This window comes from Zea mays, chromosome 4, assembly GCF_902167145.1.
Source record: "Zea mays cultivar B73 chromosome 4, Zm-B73-REFERENCE-NAM-5.0, whole genome shotgun sequence".
NCBI classification, from domain to species: Eukaryota; Viridiplantae; Streptophyta; class Magnoliopsida; order Poales; family Poaceae; genus Zea; species Zea mays.
Window position 1 is genome coordinate 122,171,874 of NC_050099.1, and position 15,865 is coordinate 122,187,738.

The 15,865-nt window shown below is 43.4% G+C and overlaps 1 pseudogene; it reads right to left on the bottom strand.

Moving 5' to 3' along the window:
* Window positions 1-422: 422 nt before the first annotated feature.
* Window positions 423-1,521, bottom strand: LOC103655470 (F-box/kelch-repeat protein At1g26930-like; annotated as a pseudogene).
* Window positions 1,522-15,865: the final 14,344 nt, after the last annotated feature.

A 15,865-nucleotide genomic window follows, 5' to 3' on the forward strand; every position in this document is an offset into this window, starting at 1 on the left:
CTTTTCCAATAAAACATATGCTTGCATTACGAGTTTTTCGTGAAAGTTTTTCAAGTGATCCTGAGGATGTTGATCCCTATAGAACAACAATGTTGCACTGAAGCTTCTCCCCCCACAACGCTTCTCATGCTTCAAATCCTTGAGCAGCAGCAACATACAATTTAATAAGAAAAAATAACAATTAGATAATGCATGATGTATTAAAGAAACTACTGATTTAGTAGTTGACCATTACTTGTCTAACACAATCCAGCTTGCATGTGATTTCTTGCACTCAACACCTACAACATCAAAAGAGCCGAAAACAAGGTTATACCTCACATTAATCTATAGAAACAACAAATTAAGCACACAAACATACAACAACAATAATAAGATGTAAACGAGCATTAGTCCCAGCTCCAAAGTCTATATCATACACATCAATTTTCTTAACTCTAATAAATCACATTTCTGATCCAACATACACCGCTTCCCCCATTAAGGCCCTGCGCCATGTCCGGGATCAAGTGCCAGGAGCCATTCTCCAAATCAAACTCCTCAGCACAGCTAAGGACCTCGTTGTGCCTCTCAGCTTTCCCACCAATGACGTAGAACTTGCCGTCCATGAAGAAACCAGAGCACATCTGTCGTGCCCTGCTCATGCTCGGTAGGGTAGTCCATGTCTGCATCTCAGAATCATAAAGCTCGGCGGAGCTCAACGGACCACTCTGGCCGATACCACCAGCCACAATAGCCTTCTCACCGAAGCTTGCCGAGCCAAACAAGCACCACGACGTGTTCATCATCTCTCCTGTGGTCCAGGAGTTAGTTAGAAGGCTATACCTCAGCACAACATGGGATTCCACCCTCTTCCCGAAGACGAGGATACTGGTGCCCACGGCCAGGGATTCCTTGTCAGCGAGCATGAAGCACTCTATGGGAGGCATGGAAGGGATGCCGAACCACCGCTGGCGGCACGGGTCGAAACCTTCCCACTCGAGAACGTTGCACGAGCAATAGATCATCTGCTCGGCAATCCCCACCGCCCGCCTCAGCCTGTATAGGTTACCAGACCTCACAAGGGAGTAGAAAGACCGGTCAACACATGCCACATCGTAATAGTATGATCGGGGAAGACGGAGTAGGCACGAGATGGCCAACTCCCGGCCGATCCCGCCGATGAGCTCACTCATGTTGGCCTCACTGTTCTCATCATCACCCCATGCCAGAAGGCCAGGATTTGGTTGCAGAATCCCACAAACCACTGCCAGTCCTATTCTTCTTCTTCTTGCTATGACAACAATTCACCAGACCCTCCACATGTCCCCCCTTCTGCGCCTGCGCCACCTGCAGGCTCCCAATCACACAGTTCCTGCTCACAGAAGGAAGCTCTCTGGAGAGGGTCGAATCAGGGGCAGAGCTTGATGAGCTAACCGAGTCTAACGCCTGTATGATGCACTGGTCCCCCAACATGACCTGAGCAGCCTTGGAATCTCACAGCGAGTCTACGGTGATCCTGAAGGCCGCATCAATCAATCTTCCGGCAACCAAATCCACACAGACTTGTGATTAGGAGGCAGTGGTATTGACCCAAAAGCCTCACATATTGGCATTAATGCCACAGCAACATCGGGACCCTGTATCACATAAAGATTTTCTTAAATTCACGAATAGCAATCAGATCCTCCACTTCCACCATGAGGTCAAAGGGGGAAGAGGGTACTGTAAAAAGCCATGATAGTTGCATCACCACAAATGGATATCCTAGCTTCGAAACATCCAAGGTTAGTAACAACGATAAGGTGCAGAGATTGAACACCAGTTTACATCAGTGTTTTAAAATTGTTTCCTCTGGTTTAGACATGGATACATATAAAATACCTTCACACGCTGGAAGTGTTCCTCCTGTTGTTTTACTTGCTTGAGTTCATCCTCTTCCCTCCTCCTTTCTAACTGTTACATACAACACATTAATAACAGACTAAAATACTTTGACAAATAAGATCATTGAAGTTCATGCAAGAATTCAAGAAAGATATAGACCTGAAATTTCCTCTGTTCTTCTGCCCTTCGGCGAGCTTCATCTGCCAAAGCAATCTGACGAGCAACTTCCATTTTTTGCTTATTCTGCTGTTCAGCTTGCTCAGCTGCATCACGGTGAACCTTAGCAGCATCAAGTAAATGTTTACAGTACTCAACATGAGTTTCTATTTTCCTCTCATCAAAACCATGGGAGTGGTACGTTGATGCAACAGATAACAGACTGAAAACTCTAATGGCATTCTGAAGTTTAGTGACTGTGGCGCGAACCTACAAAAATGTAAATAGAATGAGAACCATTGCATGGTGAATAAATTAAATATATAATCGAGAAAATTCTATGCTCATAATTAAATGCATACAATAGAAAGAGGATCATGTATCAATAATACTTAAGCCTACTGTAAAGATGTAATATGTAATCATGCTCCAAAACTGCTACATATGGCTAATCAGTTACCTAGAAAGCATGCTTCTCAGCTGCAGCTAAACAGTCCATTACAAGGAATCTCCCCTTGATTAGTTTCTTGCCACCCGACGATGAAAATAGAACCAAAGATGTTCACCTGCAAAACAAAATAAAGCAGAATAATTAACAAATGAACATAAGTTAGCAACATAGTTATATAAAGAACAACAAAAATATTTGATAAAATATTAGTGTATAACGATTACATATTAATATGTGAACTTAATACATGAAACTTAATATATGAACTAAACTGATACATAAATCATAATATATGAACTAAATACATGAAACAACTAAACCTAAATCTAGTCTTCCTGAAGTTTATATAGAATTAAATGGCCATGCAATAGGAAGAGTATCTATAGAGGCATTCACCGGGCATCTCTACTTTACATCGTTGGAGCTCAAAGATGTGAAAGGGTACATCAAAGAAATGAGGTCCACACATTATAGCAACCTAGAGAACTGGTTTGTCGTCCATCTGACGACTTCACACGTTATAGCAGAATGGGAATAACCTCTCCAAATCTGCATAGCATACATGATACCATGCTTATAAAACCAAATGTGTAAAAAATAATAAAGGGTAATCATGTTTCAAATGAATTATAGCTCATAAAATTAAGTTTAACTATAATATGTAATGCATGACCACATTTTTAGAAGATAATGCTACCTTATTCCCTCAACTCGTGGTTATGAAGTAATGATACTTGAACATGTTAGCAAGCAATGAAAAATAAAAACAAAGGACACATGGAATAGAGAAAGTGAGCCTCAATTTTAGTCCTATTTTAGTTTTCAGTAGGGGACTTCAGATCACGCATGTGACAGAGCTTAAGGTTTAAAACCAGCATGTGACAGAACACGTGCATCACGGTAGGATGGCGAATCTCTCCATAGTTCACAATTTCACATGAGTTTAACACAACACAAATGTGAGATACTACGCTCTTGAAACATTCTTAGAAAATTAATAAGGAAAACAAAAACCATTTCACCACTTGCTGCAAATGTATATTTATCTTATAGCAAAGGTACTCACACCGATGTTGTGAAAACACATACTAACTTGTGAGTATACTTGTAACCCCATTAGTGTGTTAGGTTTAGAGCCGACTTTATGGTCAACAAGCATTAGCCAGATGGACATGGCCACACTACTCTAACAAAAGAGTGGCAAAGGAGAGATGCAAAATTTCAGACATAGATCAAATGGTTTTCAAATCAACTAATCGACATAGTCACCATGGCACCAACCAGACGAACTAATTGCAATCAATTGTAGTGCATAACTAATCCCCATGGCACCGATAAGCCCCACTAACCACGATTAGTCGAAAAACATGATAATGTCGATCAAATGTAATTTGTTGATGTGGCACAATTGAAAACAAAAAAATAAAACTATCCATTACGTCTGGTCAAATAACCAGAAGGCAGGAAGCATAAGGCACCACTCTGGGTCTAAAGAATTTGAACCTTGCTGCATCCCCACCAGAGCATTTGATCCCTAAGAGAAACCATAGAATGAGAAACAGAACAAAGAGGGAGATTGGGGATCAGATCAGTTCTCTAAGAGTATACATAAAGAAAAAGGAGTTAGATCCAAAAAGAGGAAGGAAATCAGTGGCCCTGCTAATTGCCTTAAAGGGGCAGACCTAGTTCCAGAAGTTTTGACTTGAGGGTTTGTCCGGTTGTGTCTAGATCGAAGGGGATTGGAAGGGATGAAATCTCTCCCTAGTCAAAATTGAATAGAAGGGAATTTAATCCCCCTCAATTCATTCGATCCAAAGGCAACCGAACAAGGCCTCAGTGGGGTCTGAGGAAGGGATAAACTGGGGCAAGCCTACCCCCGCAAAAGTAGAGAGGCTACTTTGAACCCGCAACCTGGTGACCTAATGAGACAACTCTCATCACTGCAGAAAGGCTGGCATCCTAAAAACATGTTGGTTAGGAAATAACTTACAAATTGGTCAACATATGAAGGTAAACTCACTTGGTCTAAAATCATACCCTTTTATATACAATATCATAAGATCCCCAAAAACAATTTCCTATTAGATATTTATTTTGATGATTTTATATTTTCAAATTCTTTCTTATGTCATATTAATGATACTTTTCTTAAGCATGCATACAAATGGAAATAATGCATATAGACACACTCAACAACAATTGCAACATGAAAGATGACATGTGTCTATTAAGCTTGACTATGGGACACCTAGGTACAGGGAAGTTGTCACTAACACGACTTCGATCAAGATTCAAGAATGGTAATTGGAAATAGCCATGTTGTATCATATGAAGAACAAATAGATATGGACGACATGTTTCACCTGATTAGTTGTAGTTTTAGTAGTTTTAACTGAAAGCTTTTTTGCCTCTTTATCCAAAGCTAACCACTTCAGAGAAGCATGAGGTTAATGGTCAATAGAACACACCTTCAACTATTCTTGATAAACATAAACAAAGCATAATATACATACCACCCATCTAGACCCTTGTAAAGCAGCGCCATTTGCATTCATCTTCTTTACACAAGTGCCTCAAACGAACCAAAATCCTCATCAATGGCCCAACCAAGTTTCCCATGAGGCAGTCCCTGTGATATGAGTATACAACACGCAGGGGTGATTAAATCTGGTAACTGGAAATTTGAAAAGATAGAAAATAAGAATACATTATGCTTCCCTAATCAATGCCAGATCAATATTTCAGGCACGCACGCCATTTACTGGTAAAGGTTTAAAGGAGCAATGCCTCATTATTATCATGATCTGTTGCGTTTTTTCCTTATTAATTCAGCAACTACGATTAGACAGAGAAATAATTATCTCGTCACTGTACTTGAACAAGCCCATTAATCTACTACAGTTAATGGTTATTTTAGACAAAGAAAGCTGGAACTATGCATAGTTCCATTTTGCTCGTATATGCATAGTTCCATTTTGCATATATCAAGCAGTTTGCTCCAAGCATCGTGGATGGGACCCTTGTATATGTCAAATACTTGAGCAGAATCCAAAAAATGTATCAAAGATCAAGGAGATGTTTAAAAGCAAGGATAGCTGAACCATGTATTATGCACATATAGGTAATAGTTTGAGTTCACCTTGCGGAAGTCCTGCTCTGACAGCGAGTTTGAGTCAGCTAGTTTTGCTCCACTGCACAAAAAACCCTCTTCCTAGTGGACTGTAACCTACAATTCCAATTCCAACTTGAATACCTCTCACTAACACTACCAGCTTCTACTTGCATGTTCACATCGACCACCCGCAGGTGATAGCCACAACTACCAAACAAAGGAATCAAAGGAAGAAGGTACACCACGCTCACCATGACCTCGATGGGCACCTTCTTGTCGATGCAGTGCTGGTAGTAGAGGTCGATATAGTCGACGCCGAGCCACTTGAGGCTGGCCTCGCACGTTGCCCGCACATATGATGGGTCACCACGGATCTCGCGCTTGTCGTCAGCGAAGGAGACGACAAACTTGGTGGCCAGCTCGACCTTCTCCCTTACACCTAGTGAAAAAATAAAGACGGAAAAATATTTTTCTCATAGGTCGAAACCACTGTAAAACTGAGAGCTATTTTTTTCAAACCACAAATGCACACAAAAAAACATATCTGCTAGTCCATTCTCACCGATGGCGCGCCCTCACAGCCGCCAACGCTCCCGCCGCTCACAGCGCTCTCGCTGCTATCCCTTAACCCTAGTCGCCACCGCCGCCGCTTAAATCCCTCGCTGCGCCAACTGCAGCAACCCCCGCCTGCGATGGTGAAGGAGAAGAAGCGGAATCAGCATCCTGCCGACTCGGCGCTGCCCCTAGGCGACGAGGGCGAGGGGAGATGCGGGCGGAAGGCCAGGAAGGAGAAGGCAGAGGCGACACTGCCGTCGCAGATTAAGAACAAGGACAAGCGCCGTGAGGTGCATGCCAAGCTTAAGCGAGAGAAGAAGGCACAGAAGCGCGCGCTCGCCCGCGAGCGCGGCCAGGCCGCTTGCCACGCCGAGGAGCTCGGGAGGAGGCAAGCCAGCGCTCTTCGAACTGTCCACTCCACCTGTAGAGTTTTGTAGTTTTTGGTTTGGTTCTGATTGCTTCAGGTGTTTGCAGCCGTCGGAGAGGCAGGTGCCCCGGACGATTGAGAACACAAGGGAGCCCGATGAGACTATGTGCCAGCCCGATGAGACTGTGTGCCGCCTTGAAACACCTTCTCAGAATTCAGAGGCATTACGTCAAACATCTTCAATGCAAACTTGAAAGGGGCCAAAGGAATCGATAACAGGAGGGACCTCAAGTTCAAGCGGACTGACGTTGTCCAGCATAGGTCCTGTAGCGCGTCGTGTGGGAGAAGCACGGGAGGTTCACACGGAAGCAGGTCGCGTGGCCCCAACAGCAGCATTGGGAGAATCGGGCGGGGTCAACGCCGTCGGTGCTACCGCGCGGCCCCTTGGACCCTGACCCCGGCGACACGGACCAGGAGGAGGGAGGTTTTACCGTTTCCAACGGGAGTCGGCGGCGGGAACTTTCCCGGCGGTGGCGGCAGGCGGGCTTAGGATTTGGTCCAGGTCACGCCGGGTAGACGCCAAGACAGGGGGCGAACGGGAAAAGGAGGAGGAAACGATGCGGGATGTGGACGGTGACGGGATGAGCAGCCATTGCCGCGGGGAGCGGGCGTAGTTTGCGGGCTGGGTGTCGCGGGGCGGAGGCACGGTGAAGTCGTGGTGGACGCCCTCGTTGAGTCCTTATAGAGTAGTAGAGATTTATTCTTGTATTCCATAAAAGCATGTATGAATATCAACAATATCAATATTACATTGATACCTTCGTCTTGTTCAAAGGCGAGGATGCGAGAGAGTGAAAACAATCCAGCGTGAGTAGTACGATGTTATTGTTTATCTATTTATAGGCACGTGACGCAGCCCGAGCAAAAGTACATTTATGTCCTTAATGTTTACACATGACCGTAATTCAAATTATAAAGGACTAAGTAGTCTTTTCCTCCTTCGGCCACTATCAACATTCCTTTGTTTCGTTGCGAGCCGAAGCTTTTCCGTCTGGTGATAGCTTCGGCGTTTACTCTTATCTTCTTTGAATACATCTTCATCTTGTGTGTCCTTCGTCATAAGAAAGAGGTTTATCTTCTGTAGACGAAGCTTCCTGTAATAGCTTATGCTAAAAACAAATGGTTAATTATGTTTTTGAGGACCTTCGAAAGGAGAAGGCCCCCAACACTACCTCTACCGCAAAAAGAGATATGCAACCTAAGTTCAATCCTATTTTCTATACTAAGAATAGTAAAGGTTGCAAGTTAAGTAAACAATGTAAATGCAGAAGCTTAAAAGCAAAGGTAGAGAAAGTAAACTCCCATGGACGCGCCATTATTTTTACCGAGGTATCCAGAACCATGCAAGGTTCTGACTAATCCTCGTTAGTGCTCCTACACAAAGGGAAGCCCTCACGAGGGCCAAGCATCCGGTCGAGTAACTCGGTAGAGAGCTGTGGGCCTTCTCCATGCGCAAGTGGTGCTCCGCTTCTGGCTTCCTCTCGGACGCTCCCGTCATCTTAACTATCGAGCTTCCAACCGAAACGCCGCGAGCCTCGTCCCCTCTGTTACACGGTGGCGACCACACCACAAACTCGGTTGGTGTGGTCTAGCAAGGCTCTCGCCCCACTCGGTAGAATATTACAACGACAACGACTTGCACAAGGGTCGAGAGTTTTGGTGGGTTTTATAACCTCACTCAAACAAGTAGGAACAAACCTAGAGCAAGCGCTAAAGCGGTTTAACTAACCTAAGCACTTCATAAAGCACCTATGCTAACCACCGAGTTATTCTATTAAGCTATAACACCTCAGGTGTTAGCCAAGGAGGCTAACCAACCCACACTCATTTACCTATTATCACATGTGGATTACTTAAAGCAAAGGTCACCAAAGTCAAAGGTCAAAGCCATAGTTTAGTGCTAAACATTCTAGAGTGTTTAATCTAGCCAACCCACAATGATCTAATAAGGAGAAGTAACCCAAACTTAGAAACCTAAACCCCACCCTTAAAAGAGACATAAGAGTATTAACTTGAAGTGGTTGGAAAATTTGTCAAATCACTGATCATAAGATGAACCATTAACCAAAGTTGTAGCTCACTAAATTCTTAACCAAAGTTATTAAGGTTTTGTCACCAAGAAAGTTATGGCAAAAGCCCTAATCATGTCACAATTATGGGAGAAGGGAGGAAAATTAGAAATTTTACTAACCCAAAATCAGCCCTATAACAAAGACCCCACATGTTCACAAAGCTAGAAAACTCAAATCCCTTAACCCCAATTATGAAAGATGTGCATAATTACCTTGGTCACGCCCAGATTAAGTTTGAAATCGAGACTCCACTGTTTGACAAGACAACACAATGATTTTATCTCGGATTCAATCAGTGGGATAAACACAAATTGCACAAGCCATATCTTTTTAACCATAGCTCGAAATCTCTTGACCCCCATACAAAAAAGATAGCTTATAGCATAAGGAAAATACTTTGTGCAGCAACTTTAGCAAGATAGGGCTTGGATGGAGCACAACACGCAAAAGAACACGACCCTACGCAACACTGCTAGGTGTTCGAGCCCCAGATGCTACCATTCAATTCCGTTGGAAAACCACTTCACCTCGACCCCGTGAGGCTCCTCGGCCGACCTGGTTGAACACTATCGCCTTCAACTAGCTAGAGTCGAAGTCGCTGCCGAGCTCCGCCTCTTGCGCTCGTGGCTCGAGCAACTCCGGTCACCTCTGGCGACAAGCCACACCTCGACATAACCACCTTGACCTCCCCGATGTCACCGTGCCCTCACTCAGAGGTCTATTGTCGCCGGTGAGCCTCGCCATCACTTTCTTGCCGTTGGTCACTGTTCAAGGAAGGGGAGGTCCTTAGATTGGGAATAAAGAAAGAGTAGGGGGTTATGCACAAGGTGATAAAATCACATGAATAGTTACCTGGGGACCTAATTGAAACAGAAAAGGAGGAAAACTGTCGGGGGTCTCGGTGCATTTGTGTTTATTCTTTTCCTTTTTAAGTTTAAATTCATTTATAATATGCAGGGGCTTAGAAATTGCATAACTTGAGAATTATACACCCAAAAATGATGAAGCTAAATTTGTAGTGTTTTGGGTAGATTATACTCCCATCTAAAATTGGAAACACCATGTTTTTAGTATCCTTTCTTGATTTTTTGATTTATGTTAGTGAACTACTCATTTCAAATATTAGAGAGAAAAATAGAAACATTCTTATACTGACCTTATGAAATTTAGGGTAGAACCACTAGTTGGATTAGCAATGTAAAAAACTATAACCCACCCTGGTTTAGGGTTTTTGGTACGTTTTATCCAATTAAGACTAAAAAGGACTTTAACTAAAGAAAAACAAAATAGATGGTAAATGGTGATAAACAGTAAGTTCATTATTTTCTTAGATGACTGGAATGGTGTATCACATAGAAAAATTAATAGACCGTGACCCATTGGAAAAATATAGAGTAACTAATTTAGTAACCAATCTAGGAATAACTTTATAAAAATCTAGAAAATCATTCTTGAAGGGATAAAGTCCCAACCCTTGGAATGATTGCTCTTGTGCCAAGAAGAATGTAGGAAAAATGCCAAATCTGTTGTTTGACAATTTTCAAAGGGCAAGTTAGTTGTAGGTGCTTTTCAATCCAAAAACTTTGAAAAATGCATGGAATGATGTAGCACCCCTTAAAGCCTTAATAGAAAAGGAAAGGGAAGTAAGAGTAACCCAAATTCTTAATTAAGTGACTTAAGCAAGACCCATCTGAACCTTAACTAAATCTTTAAGAAAGTAATTGAGCCTTAATAAATCCCTACACTTTGCTAAGTAACCTAGTGTTAATACACCCTGCATCACAAATAAGCTTATTACAATATCATAATATATCTATCATGCATTGCATTCGTTAGATTGCAACCTCACCGACAAAGAGTACGTGCTGATCCCGGAGCAAGGAGCTGCTCAAGAAGAAAGCCAGGAGCCTGCTCCCGAACCTGCCGCCAAGGACATCCTAGCAGCACCAACACTTGAAGGCAAGCCCTAGTTTTATGCATAACCATTGTATATGCTATTTTACTGCAATTATGTTTGCAGGCTTGTATTGTGCATTAAGTGTAGGAGTTGTTTGAAAACCTAGATGCATGAACTCAAATTTCTTTATGATATGAATACTATTATGCTAGGTCGAGTAGCTGTTTTGCTAATTAAGGATCTCGGTAGAAGTCGAGTGATTTTGCTAGCACTCGCTCAAGGTAAGAAATTGGCTATATTCATTTTGGTAACGAGATTATGATTATCTATGGACACAGATCCCTGGAGGATGCCTATCACACCCAGTTTTGGAAGGCAAACCGAATGCGAACCATGTACGTGCCAGGATCAGAACTCACGTACACAGCGATTACATAATTGGACATCATCACACAATGCTCGAAATAAATAACAGAAAGGTACTTTATTACATCAAGATGTCCTAGACATCCACATAGTCTATTACATAATCATTGTTTAACATAATTATCAAAGTGCGGAAATACGAAACGTAGATGCTAAGCCTACACAGGCAGCTGACTGGGGGTTTGCCACTAAGATAAACTAGAACTCATCGTATTCCTGGAACTCCTCGAAGTCATCCATGTTGCCAGCTTCACCTCCTGAGCACTGAGAACAGTGGGGACAACCTGGGGTGGGGTGGTTTGTAAGGCAAGGGTGAGTACACATCAACGTACTCAGCAAATGTCCCGTTTGGCTAAAGTGGACTAGCTATATGTGGAGTTCAAAGTTAAGCAGTTGCTTTTAGTTGGTCAAGTTTTATTACTATAAGTAGAGCCATGTTTTAGTAATAACCCATTTATTACCCAGAAGTACCTCCTCAAAAGAGGAAATACCAGAGATCAGAATTATAATCACCATTGTTAATCATCATCATAAAAGTAACCATTGTTCTTCTAATCGAAGAGGATCCCAAGGCTGCTCATAACCGCGAGCACGACTGATATACCAGTTTCTAACACTCTGCAGAGGTTGCACACTTTACCCACAAGCCGTGATTCCCATTCTGCCCAGGGTTCTAGCCTCCCCATTGATCACTACCAAGGTGACCTAGCATGGTCTCACTACGTAGCCTTTACAAAGATTTCCCAGTGGTCATAGCCGCCCGTTAGGTTTCTCCAGTTTGATAAACACAGTACATCTCCCCAAAGGAAGGGTGACTAACAAAACCAAATCAAAGAACCTCTGCAACCAGCCTCGGCAGAGCAAGTACTATGCCCGGACCCCATTGACGGCCCTATGGCGAAGCCAACTACTCCTCTGATTCCTCTAATTAATCAGCTAAGGGCGTCCCATTCCACCCTCATGGTTGCACTGTTATCTCGGGTTGTCACTCCCCAAACAGGTCCTTACGGAGAGGCACTCAGGAAAGAGCCTGAACCCCCTAAAGAATCATAAGAACCTCATCGGGATAACATCATCGTATCATAAAAGATCACATCATGTTCATTGATTAAGTTAAAGCAATAGCATAAGCTGACCATGATTAACCCAAAAAGGTAAACAAGGGTAAGGTAAATACAGACTAGTTAATCCTTAACTTTCAGTAATGTAATGCGGGACAGTGAATTATAAGGTATAGTAGGACATAGTAGGTCTGAGGACACTTGCCTTCACCAGGTTGTTGCTCAGGGAGGTCTCCAACAACACACTCAGGAACTGTGGCGGAACTGCCCGAATTATTCCAACTTAAGTGCCTAAGCCCCGCCTTAGAGGCTGGACCACACTTAAAAGGGAATAACCCGTCAATCCCTCGGATCTAGTCCGACACGACCACTGACAGGATCAAATACCACAATCTCACTCGATGGTGAGTCACAGAGCAAATACAATAAAATATAAAACCATGCATGTAAGAGTATTAAAATTATTACATCACCATCAGAGTTTTTCAAAAGTAGTCATCATTGTTCGAAGTGCAGCGGAATAAAACTAACGGTAAATAAACAGAGAGATGGGGAAGCCTGTCCCATCACTCCTCATGCTCCTCCTCAGCCGAGGTAGGGTCCCACTCGACAGTCCAACCCGGTGGCAAGATGGATGACCAAGTCACTCCAGCAACCATGTCCTCCAGAGAACCTATAAAATTATGCCACAAGCAAGGCTGAGTATACTAATACTCAGCTAGACTTACCCGGTGTGAGGAGTCTACTCCTCTACCTCTAGACATGCAGCTGTTTGGCTGTGGGGTTTGGTTGCCAAAAGCACTAGTTGAGTTTCTAAGTCAAGTTTTAGCTTTTCAAATTAAGTGTGACTCTCTTAAGGCTAAAGATGTACTATCTACTCATACATAGTAGCAAACATTTTTAGCAGTCAACATCTTGTATCATCCCATCACAACTTCCACTTGTTACTCAATGTAGCAGCATGGATCAAGCAGTCTCATTAGCTGCGAGAAGGAGACGATTCGAATCGAGTTTTTAAACCTTGCAAGGTAAACCTAAACACACGACATGTAGGGGCACTCCGTCCCCACACACATCAACCGTCCCCATCGATTCCCTGGCAACAGAAAGGGGCTCACCGCCTTGGCGTACAATGCCTCACTGACCCCGACTGCCGTCGTGCAGTGACCGCACTTGTACCCACCATAACCGGAATGGGAGACCTCGTCTCAGGTCGCGTGAGGAGGGCAATCTGCGGGCAGGTTCACTCAGGTACTAGGCTTACCGATTTACCATATTTCTCGGTATGTGTTTAGTACGTTCAAACGCTTGACACACGGTACCACACCTTAATCCTTATTCAAATTTTATCCCGTGGACAACCAATCCCCATGGATTGTTGTCCACAAACCAGCATCATCATGATAAGAAAGTGGATACAATCAATTTCCTGACCTCGCGCGAGTGCTAGAAAAATCACTCGACTTCTACCGAGATCTTACTTAATAAAGCAGCTACTCGACCTAGCATACTAGTATTCATCTCAACAGGATTCCTGAGATCATGCAACTAGGGTCTCACACAACTCCTACACTTAAGTGCACATTCAATCCTACAATCAATAAGTATAGTAAAATAGCATAAATAACAGGTTATGCATAAAACCGGGGCTTGCCTTCCAAAGCAGTGGCAGGCAGATCCTTTGATGCAGACTCTGGGGCTGGATCCGGGGCTACCTCCTGAGCAGCTCCTTGCTCCGGCACGAGGACGTACTCTCCGTCAGCAAGGTTACAGTCTATCAAAATGCAATGAACATGTATGTCATGATTATGCAGGATTTGATAACATCATGTTGAGAGAAGAAAAACTAAGTTGAGGAGTAACTTAGGGTTTGCTTGGTCATACGGGGCCTTTAGTGGTTTATGCTTATCACTCCTAGGTTTAGATTTTTGTTGAGGATAAACATAGTGGATTTGTATTGCCTTTATATATTTCAGTGGACAATTTTACAAGGGTTTTAGGATGACACTAATTTCCATTATTCATTTTCCTTTCTTTAATTTCTATTTATGAAATCTAGTGGGGGTTTGAACTACAACAGTAGCTTAATTTTTCTCCAAAAATTCTGTAAAAATTACAGTGGGTTGAAATTGGTCACTATAGCCCCTTCTAGGAAGTTGAGGTTCACAATAAAAAGGCTATGCTTTAGACAAAAATAATAAAAGTTGGGTAAAGGAGCCACTTTGTACTACAACTCTTAATTAGAGGTGGGTTCTGTCCTAAAGGTTATTTTTGTTGGCATCTAATAGCAATAATATGCTTCTGTGCTAAAAATCACAGAAAGCTAAGGGATGGTCATTTAGTTATGATTTTCTAAAGTTAAATGTCAAAAAGGCACTTCCTACTACATTATTATTTGAAAAATGTCAAACAGCAGATTTCATATGTTTCCTAAGTTCTTATTAACAAAACATTAATTATCCCAAGGTTTGGAGTGTTTTCACCCTTGGGTTATTTTTGTAGGGTTTTTCTAAGTTTTCCTTGTTTTACTTAAATAAAAGGTATCCTACCTATTTTATACTAAACCAGGGTATGATAGATTTTTCCAGTGAACTACATTGAATAAGTACCCTAACAAAAATAGGGGTGCCCTCTGGTTCATTATTTTAAATCACCTTTTCTATTTTTCTTAACCTTAAGCATATTATAAAATAAGGGGTAAAAACTAACTTAATGGAGGGGACAGAGAGATTCAACATTTTTAATTAGGTCAGTAGGTGGATATAAACTTCTCCAAATTTTTCTAACCCTAGTCAAATAGTGCAACTAATTTAGCCCTATTATTTAGCTTATGGCCAAAACAATAATTAAATTAGAACCCTAAAGTTTTCTATAGTACATATGGGGTTTTATATTTTTCTTAAGTAGGTTACATTATTTAGAGTCTGACAAAATTGGTTTGACCAAATTTGGATGAACTAAACAGAAGTTATGGATTTTCAAAGTTTCTGTTCAAATTTAAAATCAGGTTTAATAAGGTTTTCTGGAAATGCAGTTTACACCGAGGTCCCTGGGTTAAAGCTAAATCAACTCACTCAGATCTACCCCTGCGCCACTATTCCCCCGAGTCTCTGACAGTTCAAAAAGCCCCCTGACTTTCTCTTCCTCTCACCCGCGGTCCTTCCCCCAATGTAAACAGTACCCGTGGGAAAGAAAAGGGCGGCGCGGCTTACCGGCGGCGAGATAGATCCGACGAAGGGCAGGGTTGGCTCGGGGAGGCTCTGGCGGTCACAGCGAGGTGCGGCTCAACGGCGGGGATGGCCGGAATCGCTCGGTCCACGAGCGCAGGCGGGTGTTCTCATCGGCGGCGAGTGTACCGGCCAAACCACGGCGATCTGGTTCAATCCAAGGGCACGGTGAGCTTCACGGGGTAACGTAGAGACCGTGTGTACCAGGAATCGGAAAATGGTTGAGTGGATTACCCGGTCCACGCACTCCGGCGGGGTTGTGAACTCCGGCGACCGTGGACTGGCCTTCCCGGCGAAGCAGGCTTTGATTCCTCACTCAGGGAGCTTCACTGAGTTGTGCACACTCGTCTCCGAGGGTTGGACGGGGTTGGGAAGGGCTGGGCTGGCCGGTCTACGGCGGCAGTGGCTCGGGTGGCCGCGGACACGTCGCGCACGGGCAAACGACGACGAACTGAGCTCCGGTGAGGTTTGAGCGTGCGCGGAAGAGTGTAGTCGACGCCTGAGCGGGCTTTATAGGCGCGGGCGCGGGCCAGGGCGTCGGCTGGCCGTTGGCGCGACGCGGGGCGCGCGCGGGCGTGCTCTGGCGCACACAGAGCGCGTCGAACACATGGAGCT